We start from the raw sequence: 27,389 nt of genomic DNA on the forward strand, positions 1-27,389 counted from the left end.
TCACTACATTGTCAAGCAGCATTCAGAACATTATATGAAAGGAGGACGTAGGGAAAAATCTGTCCTTGTATTTCATCCAGGAACATTGATATCTGTATAAACAAGGGAATTATTTCCAAGCATCTTGTTATCGGGGGAACTCATGGCTAGCGCATTAGTAGAGAAAGCAAGACTGGAATGGAACACGGTAAACAGCACAGATTAGTGCCGAGAAGAGCATTTCCTCACCACCAGAGTCACATCCCTCATCATAATTGCAAGTAAGAACACGTCTTTTTCCTTCTGTCTGTGCTTTCTATTACAATGACTGGACGGCTACTAACAGGATGCCATTCTAGAGACGAGAATGCAAACAACAGATTCTCATAATGGTAACAGCTCTGTGAATTGTATCCTTGGGAATATAAATCTACTTAAGTCTGGGAGTCTAGTGAAATAATCAGAGTCTAGAGTAAATGAACTCATCTCTTCCAGCTCCAATATAACTACAAACTGGTATATTCACTGTTGAATATTCGTGCTGAGCCCCCATGGCCATACATCCACGGTACACAGACATTCAATGACAGAAATTTCCCTGGTGTAAGAATAAAGGCTTTTCTTTTCAAGTGAAAGCCCGAGAAATAATTCAAGTGTGTCATCCAAACATATGAAAAGGTGGTTTCTGGGACATGGCCCCACTACCATACTCTTGGGAAATAATGGTACAGAAATGCAGCCAGTACTTGGTCCACATTTTGGGGGCCAGTAGGCTCACTATTAGGGGCGGACTGACAACTCATGGGGCCCCCGGGCAATAGGGGATCATGGGGTCCCTGTTTCCTTGCCCAAACTCAAAAAAGCCTATGAAAAAGGTACCAGGGGCATCTCATGGGGCCCTCTACTGACCCTGGGCGCTTAGGCAGTGCATGAGTTTCCAAATGGTCAGTCTGCCCCTGCTCACTATTTTGCTGCAGCACCAAGGCCAATTCACGTTAAGGCAGGGGCACTGTATAAATGCATGGTGATATTACCATTAGAGATGAGCGAATCGAAGTATCCGAAGTGGAATTCGAGTCGAATTTCGGAAAAATTTCGATTCGTGCCGAATCCGAAAAACAGCCTAATTCGGACGCGCGAATCGAAATTTTTCCGAAAATGGCGGCTGACATGTGCGGCGACGGAGCGGGGATGTCGGGGAAGGCGCGCAGACAAGGCGCGCTGCCCCATAATGCATTCCTCAACGACATGTGATCGCATCAGCCAATCAGCAGCCAGCCAGCCAGCACTGTGTAATGGTCGAGGTATATATAGCGGCCATTTTGGAAATCTTCATTTGCCTGCAGTCATTGAACAGAGGCAGACCGCTCTGTACTAGGGACAGGGACAGAGTTAGGGCCACAGAAACAATACTTGGGGACAGAGAGAAGTTACTTAGGGACAGAGAACCATTACTCAGGGACACAGACTTGTTAATGAGGGCCACAGAATCGTTCTTTAGGGACAAAGAAACGCTAGTTAGGGCCACAGAATTCATACTCAGGGACAGACAGAATTGTTACTCAGTGCCAGAGAATTGTTACTTAGGGCCACAGAAACGTTATTAGGGCCACAGAATTTTTACTCAGGGACAGACAGAATTGTTACTGAGTGCCAGAGAATTGTTACTCAGGGACAGACAGAATTGTTACTGAGTGCCAGAGAATTCTTACTCAGGGCCACAGAATTCATTCTCAGGGACAGACAGAATTGTTACTCAGGGACAGACAGAATTGTTACTGAGTGCCAGAGAATTGTTACTCAGGGACAGACAGAATTGTTACTGAGTGCCAGAGAATTGTTACTCAGGGACAGACAGAATTGTTACTGAGTGCCAGAGAATTGTTACTCTCACAGACACAAAATTGTTACTTGCACAGACACAGAATTGTTACTTGCACAGACACACAATTGTTACTCAGGGCCACAGAATTCATACTCAGGGACAGACAGAATTGTTACTGAGTGCCAGAGAATTCTTACTCAGGTCCACAGAATTCATACTCAGGGACAGACAGAATTGTTACTCAGGGACAGACAGAATTGTTACTGAGTGCCAGAGAATTGTTACTCAGGGACAGACAGAATTGTTACTGAGTGCCAGAGAATTGTTACTCTCACAGACACAAAATTGTTACTTGCACAGACACAGAATTGTTACTTGCACAGACACACAATTGTTACTCAGGGCCACAGAATTCATACTCAGGGACAGACAGAATTGTTACTGAGTGCCAGAGAATTGTTACTCAGGGACAGACAGAATTGTTACTGAGTGCCAGAGAATTGTTACTCTCACAGACACAAAATTGTTACTTGCACAGACACAGAATTGTTACTTGCACAGACACACAATTGTTACTGAGTGCCAGAGAATTGTTACTCAGGGACAGACAGAATTGTTACTGAGTGCCAGAGAATTGTTACTCAGGGACAGACAGAATTGTTACTGAGTGCCAGAGAATTGTTACTCTCACAGACACAAAATTGTTACTTGCACAGACACAGAATTGTTACTCGCACAGAGACAGAATTGTTACTCAGGGCCACAGAATTCATACTCAGGGACAGACAGAATTGTTACTGAGTGCCAGAGAATTGTTACTCAGGGAAGACAGAATTGTTACTGAGTGCCATAGAATTGTTACTCAGGGACAGACAGAATTGTTACTGAGTGCCAGAGAATTGTTACTCTCACAGACACAAAATTGTTACTTGCACAGACACAGAATTGTTACTCGCACAGAGACAGAATTGTTACTCAGGGCCACAGAATTCATACTCAGGGACAGACAGAATTGTTACTGAGTGCCAGAGAATTGTTACTCAGGGACAGACAGAATTGTTACTGAGTGCCAGAGAATTGTTACTCTCACAGACACAAAATTGTTACTTGCACAGACACAGAATTGTTACTTGCACAGACACACAATTGTTACTGAGTGCCAGAGAATTGTTACTCAGGGACAGACAGAATTGTTACTGAGTGCCAGAGAATTGTTACTCAGGGACAGACAGAATTGTTACTGAGTGCCAGAGAATTGTTACTCAGGGACAGACAGAATTGTTACTGAGTGCCAGAGAATTGTTACTCTCACAGACACAAAATTGTTACTTGCACAGACACAGAATTGTTACTCGCACAGAGACAGAATTGTTACTCAGGGCCACAGAATTCATACTCAGGGACAGACAGAATTGTTACTGAGTGCCAGAGAATTGTTACTCAGGGACAGACAGAATTGTTACTGAGTGCCAGAGAATTGTTACTCTCACAGACACAAAATTGTTACTTGCACAGACACAGAATTGTTACTTGCACAGACACACAATTGTTACTGAGTGCCAGAGAATTGTTACTCAGGGACAGACAGAATTGTTACTGAGTGCCAGAGAATTGTTACTCAGGGACAGACAGAATTGTTACTGAGTGCCAGAGAATTGTTACTCAGGGACAGACAGAATTGTTACTGAGTGCCAGAGAATTGTTACTCTCACAGACACAAAATTGTTACTTGCACAGACACAGAATTGTTACTCGCACAGAGACAGAATTGTTACTCAGGGCCACAGAATTCATACTCAGGGACAGACAGAATTGTTACTGAGTGCCAGAGAATTGTTACTCAGGGACAGACAGAATTGTTACTGAGTGCCAGAGAATTGTTACTCTCACAGACACAAAATTGTTACTTGCACAGACACAGAATTGTTACTTGCACAGACACACAATTGTTACTGAGTGCCAGAGAATTGTTACTCAGGGACAGACAGAATTGTTACTGAGTGCCAGAGAATTGTTACTCAGGGACAGACAGAATTGTTACTGAGTGCCAGAGAATTGTTACTCAGGGACAGACAGAATTGTTACTGAGTGCCAGAGAATTGTTACTCTCACAGACACAAAATTGTTACTTGCACAGACACAGAATTGTTACTCGCACAGAGACAGAATTGTTACTCAGGGCCACAGAATTCATACTCAGGGACAGACAGAATTGTTACTGAGTGCCAGAGAATTGTTACTCAGGGACAGACAGAATTGTTACTGAGTGCCAGAGAATTGTTACTCTCACAGACACAAAATTGTTACTTGCACAGACACAGAATTGTTACTTGCACAGACACACAATTGTTACTCAGGGCCACAGAATTCATACTCAGGGACAGACAGAATTGTTACTGAGTGCCAGAGAATTCTTACTCAGGGCCACAGAATTCATACTCAGGGACAGACAGAATTGTTACTCAGGGACAGACAGAATTGTTACTGAGTGCCAGAGAATTGTTACTCAGGGACAGACAGAATTGTTACTGAGTGCCAGAGAATTGTTACTCTCACAGACACAAAATTGTTACTTGCACAGACACAGAATTGTTACTTGCACAGACACACAATTGTTACTCAGGGCCACAGAATTCATACTCAGGGACAGACAGAATTGTTACTGAGTGCCAGAGAATTGTTACTCAGGGACACCTAATCGTTGAATTAAATAGTATGTCAGACAACATGCAGAGGAGTGGCAGAGGAGGCAATGTTTTAGGAGCGAGCAGACGTGGCAGCAGAGGAAGGGGTCGAGGCAGCAGTATTCGCAGCCAGAGGCCAGTGCTCCCGGTGTCATCCAGCGGTCGTGTCTCCACCGACAACCCTGCCGTCATTGATTGGTTGGCTCGGTCGTCTTCCTCTTCCCAGGTCACCTCTGACACCTACAGCCAACGGTCGGTGGGTACGTCAGACACAACCGTTAGTTGGCATGGCCCGGGACCAAGCCCACTGAAATCACGTGTCCTCTACCTGCCCCTGTCCTTTGCTGTTCCCTCACCAAGCGAAGTATCGCATGCTGTGGGCTCAGCCCCACTGTACAGTGAGGAAGAGCTAACAGAGGGCGGTCAGGAACGGGGGGAGACATCGGCCTTTTCAGCAGCCAAGCGAACAAGTACTGGCGAGGAGAGTGGCTCGGTAGCCGGTCTAGAGACAGGTCTGTCTCCTGACCCAGACGCAGCCGAGGGGGCTAGTAGTGAGGCGGAGACCCTACTTGATGATGAGGAGGTTGATCGCACTTGGCAGCCTCGTCGTCATCAGGCAATTTCTTCCGCATCATCAGGAGAAGAGGGTGGCAGCTTGGCAGCGAGCAAAACAGTCGGTGGGTTGCCCAGGAGACAGCAGCAGGGTCGCATCAGTGTCAGTGGAGCCAAACGTCCACGGAGTAGAGCACCAGCTCCACTGCAGCCTACCACCACGGCCAGTAGTGGTGCCGGTGCGCACGGAGGAAGTAGCAGTCAGCCAGTGAAGAGTAGCGGGGGCAAAGTTTCCTACTCGGTGGTGTGGCAATTTTTCCTCAAGCCGCCCGAGGAAGTAAACGTAGCCGTATGTCGACTATGTGGCCAGAAATGCAAGCGTGGCCAGGGGGCCCATGTTGGGACTACAGCGTTGCGTCAGCATATGCAGCGTCACCATTCGGTGGCCTGGGAAAACCGTGATAAACATACGGCGGTTCTGCCTGCCCCAGCCCCCGCTCCATCACCCGCTCCGTTACTTGCTCCGTCACCCGACGTCGTCAATCGCCCTCTATCAGCCAGTCAAGGCTCCAACACCTCTGCTGAGGGGAGTTGTCGCTCATTGGCATCTTCCGCTCGTTCAGATGCTCCTTCTCCTGCTACTCCTCTTCTCGGATTCCGTCAACAGTCTTTCTTGGAATCCGTATCCAAGAGACAACAGTTTGCGAGCACGCACCCGACGGTGCAAAAGCTGAACGTCCTCCTGTCCAAGTTGCTGGTGCTGCAGTCCCTCCCTTTCCAACTGGTGGACTCAGCACCTTTCCGAGAAATGATGGCTTGTGCCGCGCCGCGGTGGAGAGTGCCAAGCCGTCATTTCTTTGCCCAAAAGGCAGTGCCAGCCCTGCATTCACATGTAGAAGAGATGGTGGGCCAGTCTTTGAGCATGTCGGTCTCTGCCAAAGTGCACGGCAGCGCCGACGTGTGGAGCTGTAACTACGGTCAGGGACAGTACATGTCATTTACGGCCCACTGGGTGAACGTGGTGCCGGCACAGCCGCACCAGCAACTTGGACAGGTCACGACGCTTTTGCCTCCACGTTTGCACGTCCTTGGTCCAGCAAGCATGTCCGCCTCTACCACCTCTTTTTCCGCCGTGTCCTCAGCCGCCACCCCCGTGCCAAGTCCCATTACCCGACCGGCATATCACATGTGCAGGGCGCAACGGTGTCACGCTGTGCTGCACCTGGTATGCCTTGGCGAACGTAGTCACACAGGGGAGGAACTGCTGAGTGTAATGAACAGAGAAATCGACAGATGGCTGTCTCCGCGCAAACTAAAAATCGGAACCATGTTGACTGACAACGGAAAGAACATGGTGTCTGCTCTGCGTCAAGGAAGGTTGTGCCATGCGCCATGCATGGCTCACGTGTTCAATCTGGTTGTCAAGCGGTTCCTAAAATCCACCATCCCACTGCAAGACATCCTTAAAATGTCACGTAAACTGTGCATGCATTTCAGCCATTCCTACACCGCAAAGAACACCCTCATTGAGCTGCAGCGGCAGAACGGAATTCCACAGCATCGCCTGATCTGCGACGTTGCAACAAGGTGGAATTCAACCCTACACATGTTAGACCGCCTTTACGAGCAGCGAAAGGCCATCACCGATTTCCTGATGTTACAAGCGGATAAAGGTACTCCCCTGTGTAACTTAGATGTCAGCCATTGGCAGCTCATGCGTGACACCTGCCGCTTGCTCAGGCCCTTTGAGGAGGCCACGCTATTCGTGAGTCGGCAGGACTATGGGATGAACGACGTCATTCCTCTGTTGCACGTCCTGGAACAAATGCTGTTAACAATGGCTGGTCAGGGTGCGGTAGACGTGGCGCACAGATCTCAACGCCACATGACCCCTGTGGGGGCAGGACAGGAAGAAGAGGAGGAGGTAGAGGAGGACATTTGTGCTCAGGAATTATTGAGTGAAATGGGTGGTTTTTCCACTCAGCGGACAGGAGTGGAGGAGCAGGAGCATCTGGTAGAGGAGGAGGAGGAGGAGACAGAGGACCCAGACGCACCGTGGCAGTATGCTGTGGAGATGGAGGCAGGGAGTCCCTCGCATTCCTTGGCACAAATGGCCCATAGCATGCTCGGTTGCTTGCGTAGCGACAGCCGAATAATAACCATCAGACAGAGGGATGACTTTTGGCTGTCCACCTTGTTGGACCCTCGCTACCGGTCCAAAATGGTGGCCTTTTTCACACCTGCTGAGAGGGAGGCCAAAATTACGTACTATAAAAACCACCTATGTAGTCAGTTGGTCTCTGCCTTTGTGCGCCAACGTCCATCCTCAGACACTGTGGGCCCTGTGCGCTCGCGTTCCGCTGGCATGGCAGCAGGGGAGGGGTGGGGTGGTAGGAGCAGTGGCAGCTCCACCAGCAGCGGCTGCCTCAGTCTGCAGTCGATGATGAGTAGCTTTCTTCACCAGCGCAGTGAGGAAACTACTAACCAGCCGCAGCAGCAGCAGCAGCATCAGGTGGACCTGGAGCAGGAGCTCAAACAACAGGCTTGGGCCTACTTGGACAGCACCCTGCCAACCGAGGTAGACAATCCCCTTGACTACTGGGCAACGAAACTTGACCTTTGGCCCCAACTAGCTGAATTTGCCCTTGAAAGGCTGTCATGCCCGGCCAGTAGCGTGGCATCGGAGCGCGTGTTTAGTGCGGCAGGAGGTATTGTAACTCCGCGGAGGACACGACTGTCCACCCAAAGTGTGGAGAGACTGACGTTTGTGAAAATGAATCAGGCGTGGATTAGTCTGGATTTCAAACCACCAGTTCCTGACACAACTGACTAAATCCGCCATGAATCATGCCTCAAACATGTGCCACTTTCAGGTCTCTTCACACTGCTGGTGTGTAAAATTTTTTGACATAGGGTGCTGCAAGATAACGGGCCTCACATAGCTGCTGCCAGGCCCCTAATCTGCCATGGGCCCCTATATACCGCCTCCTCATGCTGCTGCCAAGTCCAGAGTCTGTCATGGTCCCTGTACGGCCTCCCATTGCTGCTGTCTCCATCGCCACACTCTGCTGCCATGTGCCACTTTCAGGTCTCTTCACACTGCTGGTGTGTTAAATTTTTTGACATAGGGTGCTGGCAGATTACGGGCCTCCTATAGCTGCTGCCAGGCCCCTAATCTGCCATGGGCCCCTATATACCGCCTCCTCATGCTGCTGCCAAGTTCAGAGTCTGTCATGGGTCCCTGTACGGCCTCCCATTGCTGCTGTCTCCATCGCCACACTCTGCTGCCATGTGCCACTTTCAGGTCTCTTCACACTGCTGGTGTGTTAAATTTTTTGACATAGGGTGCAGGCAGATTACGGGCCTCACATAGCTGCTGCCAGGCCCCTAATCTGCCATGGGCCCCTATATACCGCCTCCTCCTGCTGCTGCCAGGTCCAGAGTCTCTCATGGGTCCCTGTACGGCCTCCCATTGCTGCTGTCTCCATCGCCACACTCTGCTGCCATGTGCCACTTTCAGGTCTCTTCACACTGCTGGTGTGTTAAATTTTTTGACATAGGGTGCTGCAAGATAACGGGCCTCACATAGCTGCTGCCAGGCCCCTAATCTGCCATGGGCCCCTATATACCGCCTCCTCATGCTGCTGCCAAGTCCAGAGTCTGTCATGGTCCCTGTACGGCCTCCCATTGCTGCTGTCTCCATCGCCACACTCTGCTGCCATGTGCCACTTTCAGGTCTCTTCACACTGCTGGTGTGTTAAATTTTTTGACATAGGGTGCTGCAAGATAACGGGCCTCACATAGCTGCTGCCAGGCCCCTAATCTGCCATGGGCCCCTATATACCGCCTCCTCATGCTGCTGCCAAGTTCAGAGTCTGTCATGGGTCCCTGTACGGCCTCCCATTGCTGCTGTCTCCATCGCCACACTCTGCTGCCATGTGCCACTTTCAGGTCTCTTCACACTGCTGGTGTGTTAAATTTTTTGACATAGGGTGCAGGCAGATTACGGGCCTCACATAGCTGCTGCCAGGCCCCTAATCTGCCATGGGCCCCTATATACCGCCTCCTCCTGCTGCTGCCAGGTCCAGAGTCTCTCATGGGTCCCTGTACGGCCTCCCATTGCTGCTGTCTCCATCGCCACACTCTGCTGCCATGTGCCACTTTCAGGTCTCTTCACACTGCTGGTGTGTTAAATTTTTTGACATAGGGTGCTGCAAGATAACGGGCCTCACATAGCTGCTGCCAGGCCCCTAATCTGCCATGGGCCCCTATATACCGCCTCCTCATGCTGCTGCCAAGTCCAGAGTCTGTCATGGTCCCTGTACGGCCTCCCATTGCTGCTGTCTCCATCGCCACACTCTGCTGCCATGTGCCACTTTCAGGTCTCTTCACACTGCTGGTGTGTTAAATTTTTTGACATAGGGTGCTGCAAGATAACGGGCCTCACATAGCTGCTGCCAGGCCCCTAATCTGCCATGGGCCCCTATATACCGCCTCCTCATGCTGCTGCCAAGTCCAGAGTCTGTCATGGTCCCTGTACGGCCTCCCATTGCTGCTGTCTCCATCGCCACACTCTGCTGCCATGTGCCACTTTCAGGTCTCTTCACACTGCTGGTGTGTTAAATTTTTTGACATAGGGTGCAGGCAGATTACGGGCCTCACATAGCTGCTGCCAGGCCCCTAATCTGCCATGGGCCCCTATATACCACCTCCTCCTGCTGCTGCCAGGTCCAGAGTCTCTCATGGGTCCCTGTACGGCCTCCCATTGCTGCTGTCTCCATCGCCACACTCTGCTGCCATGTGCCACTTTCAGGTCTCTTCACACTGCTGGTGTGTTAAATTTTTTGACATAGGGTGCAGGCAGATTACGGGCCTCACATAGCTGCTGCCAGGCCCCTAATCTGCCATGGGCCCCTATATACCACCTCCTCCTGCTGCTGCCAGGTCCAGAGTCTCTCATGGGTCCCTGTACGGCCTCCCATTGCTGCTGTCTCCATCGCCACACTCTGCTGCCATGTGCCACTTTCAGGTCTCTTCACACTGCTGGTGTGTTAAATTTTTTGACATAGGGTGCTGCAAGATAACGGGCCTCACATAGCTGCTGCCAGGCCCCTAATCTGCCATGGGCCCCTATATACCGCCTCCTCATGCTGCTGCCAAGTCCAGAGTCTGTCATGGTCCCTGTACGGCCTCCCATTGCTGCTGTCTCCATCGCCACACTCTGCTGCCATGTGCCACTTTCAGGTCTCTTCACACTGCTGGTGTGTTAAATTTTTTGACATAGGGTGCAGGCAGATTACGGGCCTCACATAGCTGCTGCCAGGCCCCTAATCTGCCATGGGCCCCTATATACCGCCTCCTCATGCTGCTGCCAAGTCTAGAGTCTCTCATGGGTCCCTGTACGGCCTCCCATTGCTGCTGTCTCCATCGCCACACTCTGCTGCCATGTGCCACTTTCAGGTCTCTTCACACTGCTGGTGTGTTAAATTTTTTGACATAGGGTGCTGGCAGATTACGGGCCTCCTATAGCTGCTGCCAGGCCCCTAATCTGCCATGGGCCCCTATATACCGCCTCCTCATGCTGCTGCCAAGTTCAGAGTCTGTCATGGGTCCCTGTACGGCCTCCCATTGCTGCTGTCTCCATCGCCACACTCTGCCATGTGCCACTTTCAGGTCTCCTCACACTGCTGGTGTGTTGAATTTTTTGACATAGGGTGCAGGCAGATTACGGGCCTCACATAGCTGCTGCCAGGCCCCTAATCTGCCATGGGCCCCTATATACCGCCTCCTCATGCTGCTGCCAAGTCCAGAGTCTGTCATGGTCCCTGTACGGCCTCCCATTGCTGCTGTCTCCATCGCCACACTCTGCTGCCATGTGCCACTTTCAGGTCTCTTCACACTGCTGGTGTGTTAAATTTTTTGACATAGGGTGCAGGCAGATTACGGGCCTCACATAGCTGCTGCCAGGCCCCTAATCTGCCATGGGCCCCTATATACCGCCTCCTCATGCTGCTGCCAAGTCTAGAGTCTCTCATGGGTCCCTGTACGGCCTCCCATTGCTGCTGTCTCCATCGCCACACTCTGCTGCCATGTGCCACTTTCAGGTCTCTTCACACTGCTGGTGTGTTAAATTTTTTGACATAGGGTGCAGGCAGATTACGGGCCTCACATAGCTGCTGCCAGGCCCCTAATCTGCCATGGGCCCCTATATACCGCCTCCTCATGCTGCTGCCAAGTCTAGAGTCTCTCATGGGTCCCTGTACGGCCTCCCATTGCTGCTGTCTCCATCGCCACACTCTGCTGCCATGTGCCACTTTCAGGTCTCTTCACACTGCTGGTGTGTTAAATTTTTTGACATAGGGTGCAGGCAGATTACGGGCCTCACATAGCTGCTGCCAGGCCCCTAATCTGCCATGGGCCCCTATATACCGCCTCCTCATGCTGCTGCCAAGTCTAGAGTCTCTCATGGGTCCCTGTACGGCCTCCCATTGCTGCTGTCTCCATCGCCACACTCTGCTGCCATGTGCCACTTTCAGGTCTCTTCACACTGCTGGTGTGTTAAATTTTTTGACATAGGGTGCAGGCAGATTACGGGCCTCACATAGCTGCTGCCAGGCCCCTAATCTGCCATGGGCCCCTATATACCGCCTCCTCATGCTGCTGCCAAGTCTAGAGTCTCTCATGGGTCCCTGTACGGCCTCCCATTGCTGCTGTCTCCATCGCCACACTCTGCTGCCATGTGCCACTTTCAGGTCTCTTCACACTGCTGGTGTGTTAAATTTTTTGACATAGGGTGCAGGCAGATTACGGGCCTCACATAGCTGCTGCCAGGCCCCTAATCTGCCATGGGCCCCTATATACCGCCTCCTCATGCTGCTGCCAAGTCTAGAGTCTCTCATGGGTCCCTGTACGGCCTCCCATTGCTGCTGTCTCCATCGCCACACTCTGCTGCCATGTGCCACTTTCAGGTCTCTTCACACTGCTGGTGTGTTAAATTTTTTGACATAGGGTGCTGCAAGATAACGGGCCTCACATAGCTGCTGCCAGGCCCCTAATCAGCCATGGGCCCCTATACCGCCTCCTCCTGCTGCTGCCAGGTCCAGAGTCTCTCATGCCATGTGCCACTTTCAGGTCTCTTCACACTGCTGGTGTGTTTAATTTTTTGACATAGGGTGCAGGCAGATTACGGGCCTCACATAGCTGCTGCCAGGCCCCTAATCTGCCATGGGCCCCTATATACCGCCTCCTCATGCTGCTGCCAAGTCTAGAGTCTCTCATGGGTCCCTGTACGGCCTCCCATTGCTGCTGTCTCCATCGCCACACTCTGCTGCCATGTGCCACTTTCAGGTCTCTTCACACTGCTGGTGTGTTAAATTTTTTGACATAGGGTGCTGGCAGATTACGGGCCTCCTATAGCTGCTGCCAGGCCCCTAATCTGCCATGGGCCCCTATATACCGCCTCCTCATGCTGCTGCCAAGTTCAGAGTCTGTCATGGGTCCCTGTACGGCCTCCCATTGCTGCTGTCTCCATCGCCACACTCTGCCATGTGCCACTTTCAGGTCTCCTCACACTGCTGGTGTGTTGAATTTTTTGACATAGGGTGCTGGCAGATTACGGGCCTCCTATAGCTGCTGCCAGGCCCCTAATCTGCCATAAGCCCCTATATACCGCCTCCTCATGCTGCTGCCAAGTCCAGAGTCTGTCATGGGTCCCTGTACGGCCTCCCATTGCTGCTGTCTCCATCGCCACACTCTGCCATGTGCCACTTTCAGGTCTCCTCACACACTGCTGGTGTGTTGAATTTTTTGACATAGGGTGCTGGCAGATTACGGGCCTCCTATAGCTGCTGCCAGGCCCCTAATCTGCCGTAGGCCCCTATATACCGCCTCCTCATGCTGCTGCCAGGTCCAGAGTCTCTCATGGGTCCCTGTACGGCCTCCCATTGCTGCTGTCTCCATCGCCACACTCTGCCATGTGCCACTTTCAGGTCTCCTCACACTGCTGGTGTGTTCCATTTTTTGTCATAGGGTGCTGGCAGATTATGGGCCTCCCATAACTGCTGCCAGGCCCCTAATCTGCCATGGGCCCCTATACCGACTCCTCATGCTGTGACGTTGCAACAACGTGGAATTCAACCCTACATATGTTAGACCGCCTTTACGAACAGCAAAAGGCCATCACAGATTTCCTGATGTTAAAAGCAGATAAAGGTACTCCCTGTGTAACTTAGATGTCAGCCATTGGCAGCTCATGCGTGACACCTGCGCTTGCTCAGGCCCTTTGAGGAGGCCACGCTATTCGTGAGTCGGCAGGACTATGGGATGAACGACGTCATTCCTCTGTTGCACGTCCTGGAACAAATGCTGTTAACAATGGCTGGTCAGGGTGCGGTAGACGTGGCGCACAGATCTCAACGCCACATGGCCCCTGTGGGGGCAGGACTGGAAGAAGAGGAGGAGGTAGAGGAGGACATTGGTGCTCAGGAATTATTGAGTGAAATGGGTGGTTTTTCCACTCAGCGGACAGGAGTGGAGGAGCAGGAGCATCTGGTAGAGGAGGAGGAAGAGGAGACAGAGGACCCAGACGCACCGTGGCAGTATGCTGTGGAGATGGAGGCAGGGAGTCCCTCGCATTCCTTGGCACAAATGGCCCATAGCATGCTCGCTTGCTTGCGTAGCGACAGCCGAATAATAACCATCAGACAGAGGGATGACTTTTGGCTGTCCACCTTGTTGGACCCTCGCTACCGTTCAAAAATGGTGGCCTTTTTCACACCTGCTGAGAGGGAGGCCAAAATAACGTACTATAAAAAACACCTATGTAGTCAGCTGGTCTCTGCCTGTCTGCGCCAACGTCCATCCTCAGACACTGTGGGCCCTGTGCGCTCGTGTTCCGCTGCCATGGCAGCAGGGGAGGGGTGGGGTGGTAGGAGCAGTGGCAGCTCCACCAGCAGCGGCTGCCTCAGTCTGCAGTCGATGATGAGTAGCTTTCTTCACCAGCGCAGTGAGGAAACTACTAACCAGCCGCAGCAGCAGCAGCAGCATCAGGTGGACCTGGAGCAGGACCTCAAACAACAGGCTTAGGCCTACTTGGACAGCACCCTGCCAACCGAGGTAGACAATCCCCTTGACTACTGGGCAACGAAACTTGACCTTTGGCCCCAACTAGCTGAATTTGCCCTTGAAAGGCTGTCATGCCCGGCCAGTAGCGTGGCATCGGAGCGCGTGTTTAGTGCGGCAGGAGGTATTGCAACTCCGCGGAGGACACGACTGTCCACCCAAAGTGTGGAGAGACTCACGTTTGTGAAAATGAATCAGGCGTGGATTAGTCTGGATTTCAAACCACCAGTTCCTGACACAACTGACTAAATCCGCCATGAATCATGCCCCAAACATGTGCCACTTTCAGGTCTCCTCACACTGCTGGTGTGTTCCATTTTTTGTCATAGGGTGCTGGCAGATTACGGGCCTCCCATAGCTGCTGCCAGGCCCCTAATCTGCCATGGGCCCCTATACCGCCTCCTCATGCTGCTGCCAAGTCCAGAGTCTCTCATGGGTCCCTGTACGGCCTCCCATTGCTGCTGCCTCCATCGCCACACTCTGCCATGTGCCACTTTCAGGTCTCCTCACACTGCTGGTGTGTTCCATTTTTTGTCATAGGGTGCTGGCAGATTACGGGCCTCCCATAGCTGCTGCCAGGCCCCTAATCTGCCATGGGCCCCTATACCGCCTCCTCATGCTGCTGCCAGGTCCAGAGTCTCTCATGGGTCCCTGTACGGCCTCCCATTGCTGCTGTCTCCATCGCCACACTCTGCCATGTGCCACTTTCAGGTCTCCTCACACTGCTGGTGGGTTCCATTTTTTGTCATAGGGTGCTGGCAGATTACGGGCCTCCCATAGCTGCTGCCAGGCCCGTAATCTGCCATGGGCCCCCGTACCGACTCCTCATGCTGCTGCCAGGCCCGTAATCTGTCATGGGCCACTGTTGTCGCTTGTTGGCATATTCCGCTCGTTCAGATGCTCCTTCTCCTGCTACTCCTCTTCACGGATTCCGTCAGCAGTCTTTCTTGGAATCCGTTTCCAAGAGACAACAGTTTGCGAGCACGCACCCGACGGTGCAGAAGCTGAACGTCCTCCTGTCCAAGTTGCTGCTGCCAGGCTCGTAATCTGTCATGCGCCCCTGTACCGCCTCCTCATGCTGCTGCCAGGTCCAGAGTGTGTCATGGGCCCCCGTACCGACTCCTCATGCTGCTGCCAGGCCCGTAATCTGTCATGGGCCCCTGTACCGCCTCCCCATGCTGCTGCCAGGTCCAGAGTGTGTCATGGGTCCCTGTACGGCCTCCCATTGCTGCTGCCAGGCCCGTAATCTGCCATGGGCCCCTGTACCGACTCCTCATGCTGCTGCCAGGCCCGTAATCTGTCATGGGCCCCTGTACCGCCTCCTCATGCTGCTGCCAGGTCCAGAGTGTGTCATGGGTCCCTGTACGGCCTCCCATTGCTGCTGTCTCTATCGCCACACTCTGCCATGTGCCACTTTCAGGTCTCCTCACACTGCTGGTGGTTTCCATTTTTGTCATAGGGTGCTGTATGGCCTCCCATTGCTGCTGCCTCCACCGCCACACTGTGGCTCCACACTCTGGTTTTGGCCCCGTGACTGCCCAAATGAGTGAAGTGTGCGGTGATTCTAAGATCGACGGCACTCATCTGCATGTCATACTGACTGACAGTATTATTTCTCTTCCCCAGCAGACTCCAAGGGCATTTAAATTAAAGGTACAGTGTTCTGCACTAATATTAAGTCTCTCTGAAGCCTAGAAACACCCTTTTTTAAGTTAAATTCACAGCGAATTTATTCGACTCGAATCGAATATTGTCCACGAATTCGCCGAATCAGTCGAATCGAATTTTTCATTTCTTCGCTCATCTCTAATTACCATGCAAACTAAATTGTAGTAGATACTGCAATTGAGCCAATACATCTGGTGTTAGGACCCAGCAATATACTAAAGGGCATATTTAGGGCAATTAAAAGGAACTAACAAACAATATTGAAAATCTACTAATAATACCAGTTTGAGTAAAACCTGAAATTCTGTGACTGGCTAGTGTGGCAAAGGCCACGAATGTCAGTTGAATTGACAAGGCAAGCAGTTAACACTAAACTGCACCCATTCAGAGCAAATCAACTGCTTTTCATTGCAGCCTAAGTGCTCCTGAACACTGCAGCTGATAAACTCACGTTCAGGATCTTTTCTGCGTTTTTTTCAGCATCCCCTGAACTCACCCTAATGTTTTCCTATGTCTCCATGCACACTATGTCGTTTACAGTCATTTACAAGCAGTTGAGTTTACAGTCGTTTTTTTTTTTTACGCAGCAAACTTGCGTTCAGGAGTAGATTTTATCAGCATTTTAAACACCAAACGCTTGTAAACGTGGCTAACAGCATTTTTAAGCGTTTGCGTTTAGAAGCGTTTTTTAACTGTTCTATATCCAGATGCTGTCCAGAGCCTTTTTTCATCATCAGAAATGCATGCAAAGCATTTTCCAGGTACTCAAATGGACCTAGTACACCAGCGCAGTCAGTTCCAGGTTTTGCGTGAAGGAATAAATGGTAGAACGTGCTGCATTATGCTCATGATGCGATCCATAGTGAATACAACCAGAAAAGACAGGTAATCTCAACACATACTGCTCTTTCTGCTTCTGCTCTCTCTATTTCTCTCAGAATGTCTGAAATAGTTAATTTTGTACTGTTTTTCAGTGCATTTTGGAAGGTCTCCTGATGTTATCTTTAAAAAACGCTTCTAAACGCGGTATGCAAATGCGGCTAAACAGACGTTTTTTAACCTATGTTTTCCAGCAGTCAGTTTCCATCGCTCAGAAGTGTTTTCCAAACATCCCGTGTACATGAACCCTTAATCTTTTTATCTCCTCTGTTCTCCCAAATGCCTCAATCACCATCCAAAGCCTTTGGAAACATTTGGAATACTTTTGGTTATGGGACAGCATGTGACCTTCCTTTTACCACTATGATCTGACATTGATATGACATTTGAATGGCTAACCCCCAAGCCCGAACACTGTCATGTGGGGGCAGGGAGGAGGTCCTTAGCCATGTGTAAGCTCCATCACAGAATCTATACAGGACTTTAAAATCTGTGATTTATGAACAGGGCTGCAGGTTAGAACAGAGAAGGTAATTACTAGTAGCAGAGGTAGTGGGCTATAAATATGACCTTTTTAGTTGCCCTGGATGTGTAAAATGACAAATTCACTTTAAAGAATCTTTGGGAAATAATTGGAGTTTTCTTTACAGTCCAATAGGCCCATACAAGGAAGACTTTACCAAGAGAAACATTGAAGATGCCATTGCTGCGGATGGGATTTGTATTTACTGCTTCTATGGGTTCACAGTGAAATCTGCATGTTTCAGGTGTGCAGACACTGCATAATAATGTGCCACAGTAACCACAATGCACTGTCTAGCCGTTGAGCTTAGGTCAGCTGGCTTAGATTGCCAATAAGAGGCTTATACATAAGTCATCCCCGTCACGATTAAAGGGTTAGGTCACAGTAGCCATATTGAGAATGTGCTTTAGCTGTTACAGAAAAAAAGCATGGGGACTGCTGCTTAGAAAATGCATAGGAGGAGATTTGTGTAGGGCTTGCAGTCACTGGCATGTCTGTTAAAATAGATGTAAATGCTTATGGAATGTTCTGTAGGTACCAAAATGCTGTGTATCTTAGAAAATTGGATGAGGGGTAAGAATGTTTAACTTTTTTTATCCTTTGTTATAGGTTAATGCTGCTGATAACCTACGGCCTGTTACAGCTTGGCCCTGTCTACATAAACTACAATTATAACAGGCTGCATATGTTTTTTCACAGGGCATATTTGCTAACTAAAAACGTTGCCAGCATTATCAAAACGTCCCATGTGCATGAGGACTTAATGGTAACAAGTATTTATGAATGATTGAAAAATGAAATGATTTGAAAATAATTGGAGATATAGGAATGGTAGGGTTATAATCTAAAGTGTTTTTGTGCACTTACAATATTTTTAACCCCTTGCCAGCCGCCCACAGTACTAAGCACACACGCATTGGCACTCCACTCCTGTAACCACTGTGTCCACAGGACACAGCTGATTATGTTTTCCAGTACCTGACCGCACTGAGCAGTTGAGGGTCATGTGATCGCTATGTCAACAAAGCTGTTATGAATACATTTCATTCATAACAGCTGTCATTCCTGTACTGATGCTTTGATTGGCCTACCATTATCACATTGTACCTTGGCCAATCACAGCACCCTGTACCATGTGATAGTCATGGGACAATCACAACATTACTATAGTAAGCACAGCTGTTATGAATAAAATCCATTAATGACAGTTCAAATGATTGCAGTTACAGTGATAATCAATGCAAAAAAAAAAGAAATAATCCTTGATCACAACCACCCCTCCCTCCAGAGTAGTACAGCATCACTATGATGAAAGTATATGAAAAACAATTCTAAAAAAAAAATAAAATGTTAAAATGAATGAAAACTTTTTTTATTTTTTTCACAAACTGTCACCAATCAGTATCCCTGATCACCACCACATTAATCATTTGGTTTACAGTTCCGGAGCAGACAGCAAGCAAGAAGGTAGAGGCATTTTATTACAGAAGAGACAGTGCATGTCTCTTCTGCAATAAATGCCTACCTGCTCGCAATTTTTTACAGAGGGTCTTTATTTCCACTTCAAATACTTACCTAGCACCGCTCATCCATCCAGTGCTGTCCTGCTGACTGGTACTCCTTCATCCTAGTCTCACAGGAGACTCTGACAGCAGTGGTAGCCACAGACTCCTGTTGATGTCAGTCAAATCCTATCAGGAGGAGCCCAGCCGGGCTGTGTGTGTGTCTACGGACACAGACAGCCTGGGTCGGGAGGGCACCCACATTTGGAAGAAGGAGCGCAGAGTGCTAGCGGGGGATTCCAGAAGAGGAGGTGAGTGATCTCTGTGAGCCAATACCTTTGCATAGAGATGGTAAGTATAACATCTTTTTTGTTTTAATACAAAATAAAATAGCATTTGTTATTACGTTAGGCCAAGCTGAATCTAAAAAGTAAAAAAATAATAATTTACACATCTAATAGCAGAACTCAGTGTCACTGCCCCTGTCTGTACTGTTCCTTAGCACCAAATATAGCTTAAAGAATATGTAAACCCAACATCTTATATTCCCAATATGTGCTTTTTGTACCCTATACTTGTATGAAAAAGTATCTTGTTCTCTTTGTATTGGTTTCTTTGTGTGAAATGCCTGTTGCACCTACCACTCCCTCTACTTTCCTATTAAAAACTGACCACATTAGGCATGAGAGCACAGCATGGTCAGTTTTCTAACTGTGCTAAGAACACAGCCTGCTCTCCTCAAATGATATCTGACTTCTGCTGACATGCCCCCTTGCATAGCCATTCACTAAGACCAGTGTCCCATTCCCTCCCCCCAATCCCTGCTCTATAAGATCCTTATGAAGCTGAGAACAGAGATGTGATCACTTATATAAAAGGGAAAAAATGTATTATTTGCATATTCCCTATGGCAATGTCCAGCTTTCCATACACTTTCTTGAAAATAAGTTGCCTCTTAGCCTTGAAATGATTTAGTATCAAGATTCACCATCTCTTCCCCTGCAAATTTCAGGGAAATTCACTGTGCAGTTCATGTTATGAAGATTTCAGACAGGATTCAATGACACACACACACACACACACACACACACACACACACACACACTTGCGCACATGTATTCATAAATTAAGCTCAGGCAAATCCCTCTTCCTTAGTACTGACCTACTTGTAAAAATGCTAGTTACCTGGTTGCCAGGGGCGGACGGACCATTTGGAAACTCAGTAGGGGGCCCCATGAGATGCCCCTGGTACCTTTTTCATAGGCTTTTTTGAGTTTGGGCAAGGACACAGGGGCCCCATGATCCCCTATTGCCCGGGGACCCCATGAGTTGTCAGTCCGCCCCTGCTGGTTGCCCTCAACCTCTGTACTCTCTGAGTCACTGACTCATATTCAGGCTCCCAACACCTGATTTACAGGTGGCATCCAAATTTTATGGTGACAGGGGTTAATGGGTAAGAAGCTATAACCCCTTTGGCATCAGTAGCCCAATATCGATTAGTAATACTTATATATTTGGAGCCAGCCTAATAAAGAAGTATAGTAATTCTCCATTAGGGCAGTGATCGCACACAGAGGAGTGTGGGCTTTCTGTTTGGGCTGGCGTGGAAGCTTGCTGATATTCTACTGCTTGAAAGTTGACTGGTACGTTTCCTTTTGGACCACTTCACCATGTAAAATGCAAATCCTGTAGCAGTTAAAACAGCTCCTCGACTATTTTTATCTCATCTGTGCATTTATCTGCCTGCTTGCAATTCAGAATAAAATTTCCAGGAAGACATAGGCTGCATGGGTGAAGTTCTCCTTGCTTGTCTTCAGTGGAGTGACTGCAACCAAACTAAAAAAAATGTTTTAAGTGGACAGATCCTTTAGGAAAAAGGTAACCCTATTTCTGCAGTACATGCTGATCAGTAAAGTGCATTCCTTTCACGTAAGATTCTGAATCTAGACATAATTGTGCCTCTCAGTGAGCGTCTGGAACAGGTGGCAGAATAATCTATTATATACAACCATTATGGAGCTGACAAGTTATCTTTGTGACTGTGAAGTTCTATGATCTTCTTTACATCTCAAATTTAGAATATACTCTTGATTTCTGTTATGATGCCACGCAGTATTTTTAGCACAGTTAAATAGCAAATCTCGTCAATTTTATTTTTTTTTTCAAAGAGGTTTTCAGCCAGCCCTGAATAATGAACTGAATTTGATGAGTCATTTTTGCCCTTTTCACAAGAAAACTGACGTCCTTGGTTAATTTTCTCTATATCGTGCACATTGCCATTTGAAGATGTTTGTGCCATGTGTGCTCTCATTGGTAATTGTCACCATGCTCTACATGAATCACTTGTTAATACTATGTGGTGCATTTACTGAAGCACCTAAATATATGGGCCAAAATGTAGGATTTTTAACTTAAGAGTTCACAGACTCAGTAGTTCAGCTGAAAAACTATACGTCCAAAGTGAATATACAAGAATAAAGGAAAAAAATAGTATTTATACAGTATCTGCTGGGCATATTGTAGGGTAAACAAGTCCAAATGTTTTCATTGCCTCCAGCTTGAATCAAATATCACCAATAGAACATTGGCATGGTGTACATTTTCTTTTTTTTTTCTCTCTGATCTCTCCACGCCTCTGTCCACCTCTAAACCATCCAACAGTCACATGGTTGTCCCAGGCTCTCTAGGAAGACCCACTTCTGAAAGCCCTATATGGCTGAGATGGTACAATTCATCCACTGATGAAAGAGAGTCACTCCCAGGATTTCCCCTAACATTTAGAACTTCACTCAAACTGGGAACACCCCACTCTATCCCATCTCCCAGGGTTTAATATGTTGGGACACGTTGGCTGTATGCAAAAGATTCCTCCTGTACATATCCATGAAAGAGGCATCTACAGAATATAGATCTTTACTGAGAGATATACTAACTACAAAAAAAAATGTATTTCCCTGTAACCTTAGCCACAGAAGATTTAGCAGGGAAATAAACAATGTGTTTTACTTGTAGCTTTACCATGCATAAAAGGAACAAATAAAAACACTTAATTAGGAATATGATGCAATTTGTTTACAGAGTAATCTGTTCCTGGGATCAGTCCTTTATTCTGTGTAAATATAATGAACGTCAAAGCCGCAAGACATTACTACCATTATGCATGCCTATTACCGGCTGCTGTAATTGGACACAAGTGACAAATTAGCTGATCAAGACATAACTTTTGCTGTTGTCAAACATTATAAAGGAAATAACACACTGTAAGTATTTCAGCCCAAGATGCACAATTAGAACTGTGGAGTGCTCTATACATATAGCACTTGCACCTCTTGTCTAAACAAGACATCAGGGCTTGAGACATTGTACAAACTCATGTGCTTGCCCTCTTGCCTGCATTTCTGAAAACTGTGTTGAGAAAGGGCTGGAGTTTAAATGTATTAATGAAACATTTCGGGCAAATGTACAAACCAATATTCCATATATCTATTGAAAAATGGCCTAAAAAATACTTTATCTGCTCTAGGGGCCTGGCAAGGGGAAGGGAAACTGGGTCTACTAAACTAACCTGCACCTGTGGGCTGCTCTGACTTCCAATCATGTACAGAAGAATTCCAAGCAAAAAAAAATTAACTTTCTAACTTTCTACTCACAAACTCAAACATAGCTGTGCTTCATTTCACCTTCCTTATCACGGCATTAAATTAGACTCTGTGTGCAAACATCTGAAATCCTTCTTTCTATTAGTGAAACTCCAGTTTTATAGAAAAAAAATACAATCCCATAACCTTAGATTCACACCTATGCAGGCTGTGTTTTTGATGCGTTTTGCGTTTTTTTTTTCATTTTTTTTTCTTGTTGCTAGGCAGATTTAAATGCAAAAACGAGGCAAAAACGCACTACATGCTTTTCTGCAGTGTTTCCATTGAAGTCTATATAACCATAAATGTAACTCTTTGCATCCCTGACCCTTTCCAAAAAAACACATCGGAAGAAATCGCGGAGATGTGAACATGTCCCATAGGAAATCATGTTAAATGGACTGTACTGCGTTTCTGCAAAATGCTGTGGAAAATGCTTAGGTGTGAACCTAGGGTAAAGGTGAGCTATATATAGTGCAAGAATTTTGAAGAGCAATATTTTTTTCTGTTTTGAAAAAGTGATAAAAGCCTTACCATGTCCCTTTTCAGATTAACTGCTAAGTGAGAGGGTCCTACTTTACTAACATATGGCTATAGCCACTATAGAGGATGCCCAGATTGCCCTGATGCTCTGTACTTTGGTTCTGAAGGGGTTAGCCCATCTGCAGAGCAGTCCAGAAGAGGAACATGAAACATCTAGCACCTGCCTGTTAGGTGGGGTTGAACAGAACACGTCTTTGTGGAGGTGGAATGAGCAGTGTGGAATAGCTTGTGGCTCAACTGTGGAGACCCCTGAGGCAGATAGAAAGTTTCAAAAACCCTGTTAAGAGACAAATGTGACTGGTGGTGAGCCGACCATTGCCAGGCTGATTTTGTTTGTTGTTTTTTGTTTGCTGTACTTTTTATTTAAACTTGCTGCAGATTGATTTCTGCATGTTTAAACTTGTTTGGGAAGGTGCTCCCCTTTTTTTTTACTCTTTTACTTCAGACTGAATTGATATTTGTCACAGTGAGGATGTATATGATGTTGCTTCACTATATTCATTATTATTTTTTTTTTTTTATTCAGATGTAGATGGATATCACTCCCCAAAAACAATCAAAAAGAATTGCTTTGAGAGAAAATATTGAAATAACTGTTTGGGAGATAGCAAATTGAGTTGGTGTGGGGAAATCAAGGATTGCGAAATTGTATCAAGAGACAGGGTCTGTGGACACTTCTCGGAAAGAACATTGTGAAAGAATAAGAAAGACCACGCAAAGGGATGATGGTCCAATCAGAAGAATTAGCTTCATAAGACCAAAGAAGACCAGTGGGGGCATCAAAAGGGAGCTTGCATGCCATGGAGTTAATATGGACGTTGCCATTGTGAGCCGCTGACTCCTCCAATGTGGTCGCAGAGCTAGATGCCCAGTTAAAAAGCAGCTCTTGACACCTGTATGACTCTGTATAATATTTAATCACTTTCACTTATTATATGCTGTATGATATATAATGGCTATTGTATACATGGTAATGTATACATTTTTGTACACTAAGTTTTGGTGTTTTAAATACAGCAGCTGATGCCTGTGTTATAAACCCTATCACTGGGATATTTGTAATATATGGTATTTTTTTTTGCCTGAGCTTTTTTAAATTAAAGTGGTTGTAAAGGCTGAAGGTTTTTTACCTTCATGTATTCTATGCATGAAGGTAAAAAACCTTCTGTGTGCAGCAGTGCCCCCAAAACCCTCAATACTTACCTGAGCCCCATCACGATCCAGTAATGTGAATGACAGCCTTAGCTGTCCTGGGTATCTGCCTCCTCATTGTCTGAAAGAGCAAGCGTGAACCATTGGCCCCCACTGCTGTCAATCACAACCAATCAGCCAATGAGGAAAGAGAGGGGGTGGGACAAAGCCACGGCTCCGTCTGTAAATGGACACATGAAGCAGCGGGTGCCCCCATTGTAAGCTGCTTGCTGTGGGGGCACCCAACAGGAGATGGGCCAGGAGAGCCTGCGGGGGACCTGAGAACAGGAGGATCCAGGCTTCTCTGTGCAAAACCACTGCACACCACGGGTAAGTATAGACATGTTTGTTATTTTGCAAAAAACAAATGAACCTTTAGAATCGCTTTAAAGGACTGTTTGGTTTTGCCAATACAGCCAGTTGACGATCCAGGGCTTTCACACGTTTTGACACAATTTAAAATCTTCCATATATTCCTTGAAATTATGCATATAAGTGCAAATTTACACTTACTAAATGTTGTTTATTTAAAAAAAAAAAAAAAACTATTGATATTACCAGTCATTGAGTTTTCCTCCAGGAGAGTAGCAACACAGCTGGGCCTGCAAATCATTTTTGCAATATTGTCACTGTATAAGGCTGCATCCCGTGAAGGAGTCTCTGGCAGCATAGTCTAATGGGGAGTCCTGAAATCTGAAGGAACAGGGCACCTTCTTGGATCCCTCCTCCTGGCTCCAGAGGACTAAAGATCTTTGCTGCACATGTGAGGATGTCACAGGGCAAAAAAAGGACTTTTTGCTGCCTAGGTAAAGAAAAACAAAAAACTAAAACAAGTACCTTAAGAGAGACTTGATAAAGCTAAAAACATTTTACCAGAAATGAACTTTATTCATTTGAGCTGATCAGGTGAATTCTCCAAACTAGGTTAAACTGGCTTTAAGGGAAAAATGTTTCCTATTTCTGGCTAATGTTTGCATTTGGATTACCATCAGGGTTTTGGGCTTTTTTTACACCCCTCAAGTCCTTTTCAGTGCGGTTAACATGTGCGCTAATGAACGTCGTGTTAAGGCAGCCCATTTATTAAAATTAAGGTATCTGTAATTCACAGAGGTAGGAGGGTATCTTCTAAAAGTGTCCCAGTAATAGACAATAACATCATGGTGTGTTCCCAGTTTTAAATAAAACTTCACCTGCAGCAGTAGTGTCCTAGTAAGTGCAGGCAAAGTTAAACACATACAAGGATGGATTCATCAATCTGATGTCCAGCAGCTGTCATTCTTGGATGCAATCTGTATTCCGTTGGCAGCTTCTACCGGTTGACTGAAGGTAGATGAGAAGAAGGACACACTGTCATGGCTGGATGAGGGTGGTTGAGGGGCAGGCTGCACTTTCACCTTCTGTGTAATACTGTAAACCCAGTCAGGTCCTTTCATGCATAGTAGTCTGCATTTATTTTTACTACCCTGTTCTGGTAGACTGTCGAGGACAAGTTTTCTTGCTCCTGTCTCTGCAGGCTCTCTCCTTCTTGGCCCATGTCTCTGGTGATTTACACTCCCTCTCTGCACAGCAATGCCTGTTCTTCAACTTTCTGAGCACCCTGGTTCTCCTGAGTTACCCCCTGCACTGTCCTGTTTAACGTTTCACCCTTCCTTCTTCCTCTGTACACTGGGGGTGGATCTAAATTCTGGGCTGCCAATGCTGCCATCAGCTTTTTTCTTTCTCTTGCTCCCTCCCATAGGTCTGTCAATCCAATGGTCAGGGACACAAGCTGCAAAGTAGCTGTGAAAATTATGATGCCCGGGTTGTGCAGCTTAAAGGGGCAACCAGCCAATGCTACATATGCAAGAATGACAGAGGCCTGTCCACATCCTAGGAGCACCGGCTGCTGAAGAAACAATGATTAAGATAACTATTTGTATTTATTCCTTTCTCACCTAGCCAAACAAGCTGGGTTGAACCCACTGCATGAGTAAATTTAACAGCAAAGCACCATAGAGGTTTAAGTTCCTTTTCACAGAAATATTAAAACACTAATGTAACACCCTGCTATAAATGTTTGATGCAGGATGTTGATGCCAGTGTCTTGCAGAACAGCAGTTCTATGGAACTTGTATGCTGAATCGCAGGACTTTACTGAGGAGCAGTGTAATTAGAAACTACATTTCCCAGAGGAGCTGGCGTGTGGGCGGAGGCATATTTATGAGAGGGGAGAGATCAAGAGAGAGGATTGTGTTGATCGCTGGAGAGCCGGACCAGGTCGCAGAAAAAGAGAGAATGGAGGCATAAAGAATCTGCTGATCGCTGACCCTGCTGCTTGATCCAGAGAGCTGATCTGTCAGCAGGTAACCCAACATAGTGTTGCAAGTGAGACCGGAGAGTTTGAGTGGGTCCCATCTGGAAAGAGAGAAAGACTGCAAGGATTCACCAGATGCCAGTCTTCGAGTGAGAGAGTGCCAAGCCTTGCCTAGGGAAAGGAACACTGACACTTGCTCCATAGTTGCTATATCTCCCACAGGGATGTGGGCATCGTACACAGTCACTATAGGTTGCAGCCTAGTGCCTTCAGCCACTGTTGCTTAACTACACTTAACACAGCCTTGACACCACCACTGATAGCAGGACAGCCATCCTGCAGGCTGAACCCCAGCCGTGTTACAATCATCAATTTACCCTGTTTAAAGAGACCTCTTCCTATTGTGCCAATAGTCTTACAGTCCAGAGTGGAGCTACCCTATATCAACAACTACTTCTGGCAGCCCAACATTCTTTCTTCTTCACATCTAATTACTAGTGACCTATGCACTTAAAGGGACAGTTCATTGCCACTTTCAAGGGGAATGTTGTTTCTCCTTCACCTTATTGCAATGTTCTTCAGAGAATCACTGTTCACACCTCTCCTCATTGTGCACCAACTGGACCCCAACACACAGAAGTCTCTTCATTGCAGTTAAGGTGGACATTGGCTACATTAGGGGTAAAGAGCTCTTTTATTTCAGGCTACATCCCTGCCATCAGGTCCTGAGAGCCCAGAGTGAGCTAGCCTTGTCTGATTGATAGTTCTCATTGCTCACTGGGGACTATAAACCCACCTTAGGTTGAATGTATTGGGTTAGATTCTGAAAAGCAGGCCTGTTAACACTATTTGTGGTTCTGTGATAAGTGTTGCTTTTTCTTTGTTTAAAGTTAACACAAGTAACAACTGACTTTGCATAGGCTAATTTTGTTTATGTTGTGTAACCAAGCTATATTTAAATCTGCTATAAACCTCTTACCAGTTTACTCTAA

The 27,389-nt window shown here is 47.4% G+C and overlaps 1 long non-coding RNA gene across 1 annotated transcript; it reads left to right on the forward strand.

Annotated features, from left to right (window-relative positions):
• LOC149456884 (uncharacterized) lies at positions 1–27,389 on the forward strand. Its single transcript, XR_016313792.1, has 2 exons — positions 1–260; positions 23,440–27,389. It is a non-coding gene; the product is annotated as an uncharacterized LOC149456884 (long non-coding RNA).

This window comes from Staurois parvus, unplaced genomic scaffold (assembly GCF_062004578.1).
Source record: "Staurois parvus isolate SC_StPar_1 unplaced genomic scaffold, SC_StPar_1.0 ptg000346l, whole genome shotgun sequence".
Classification (NCBI taxonomy): Eukaryota; Metazoa; Chordata; class Amphibia; order Anura; family Ranidae; genus Staurois; species Staurois parvus.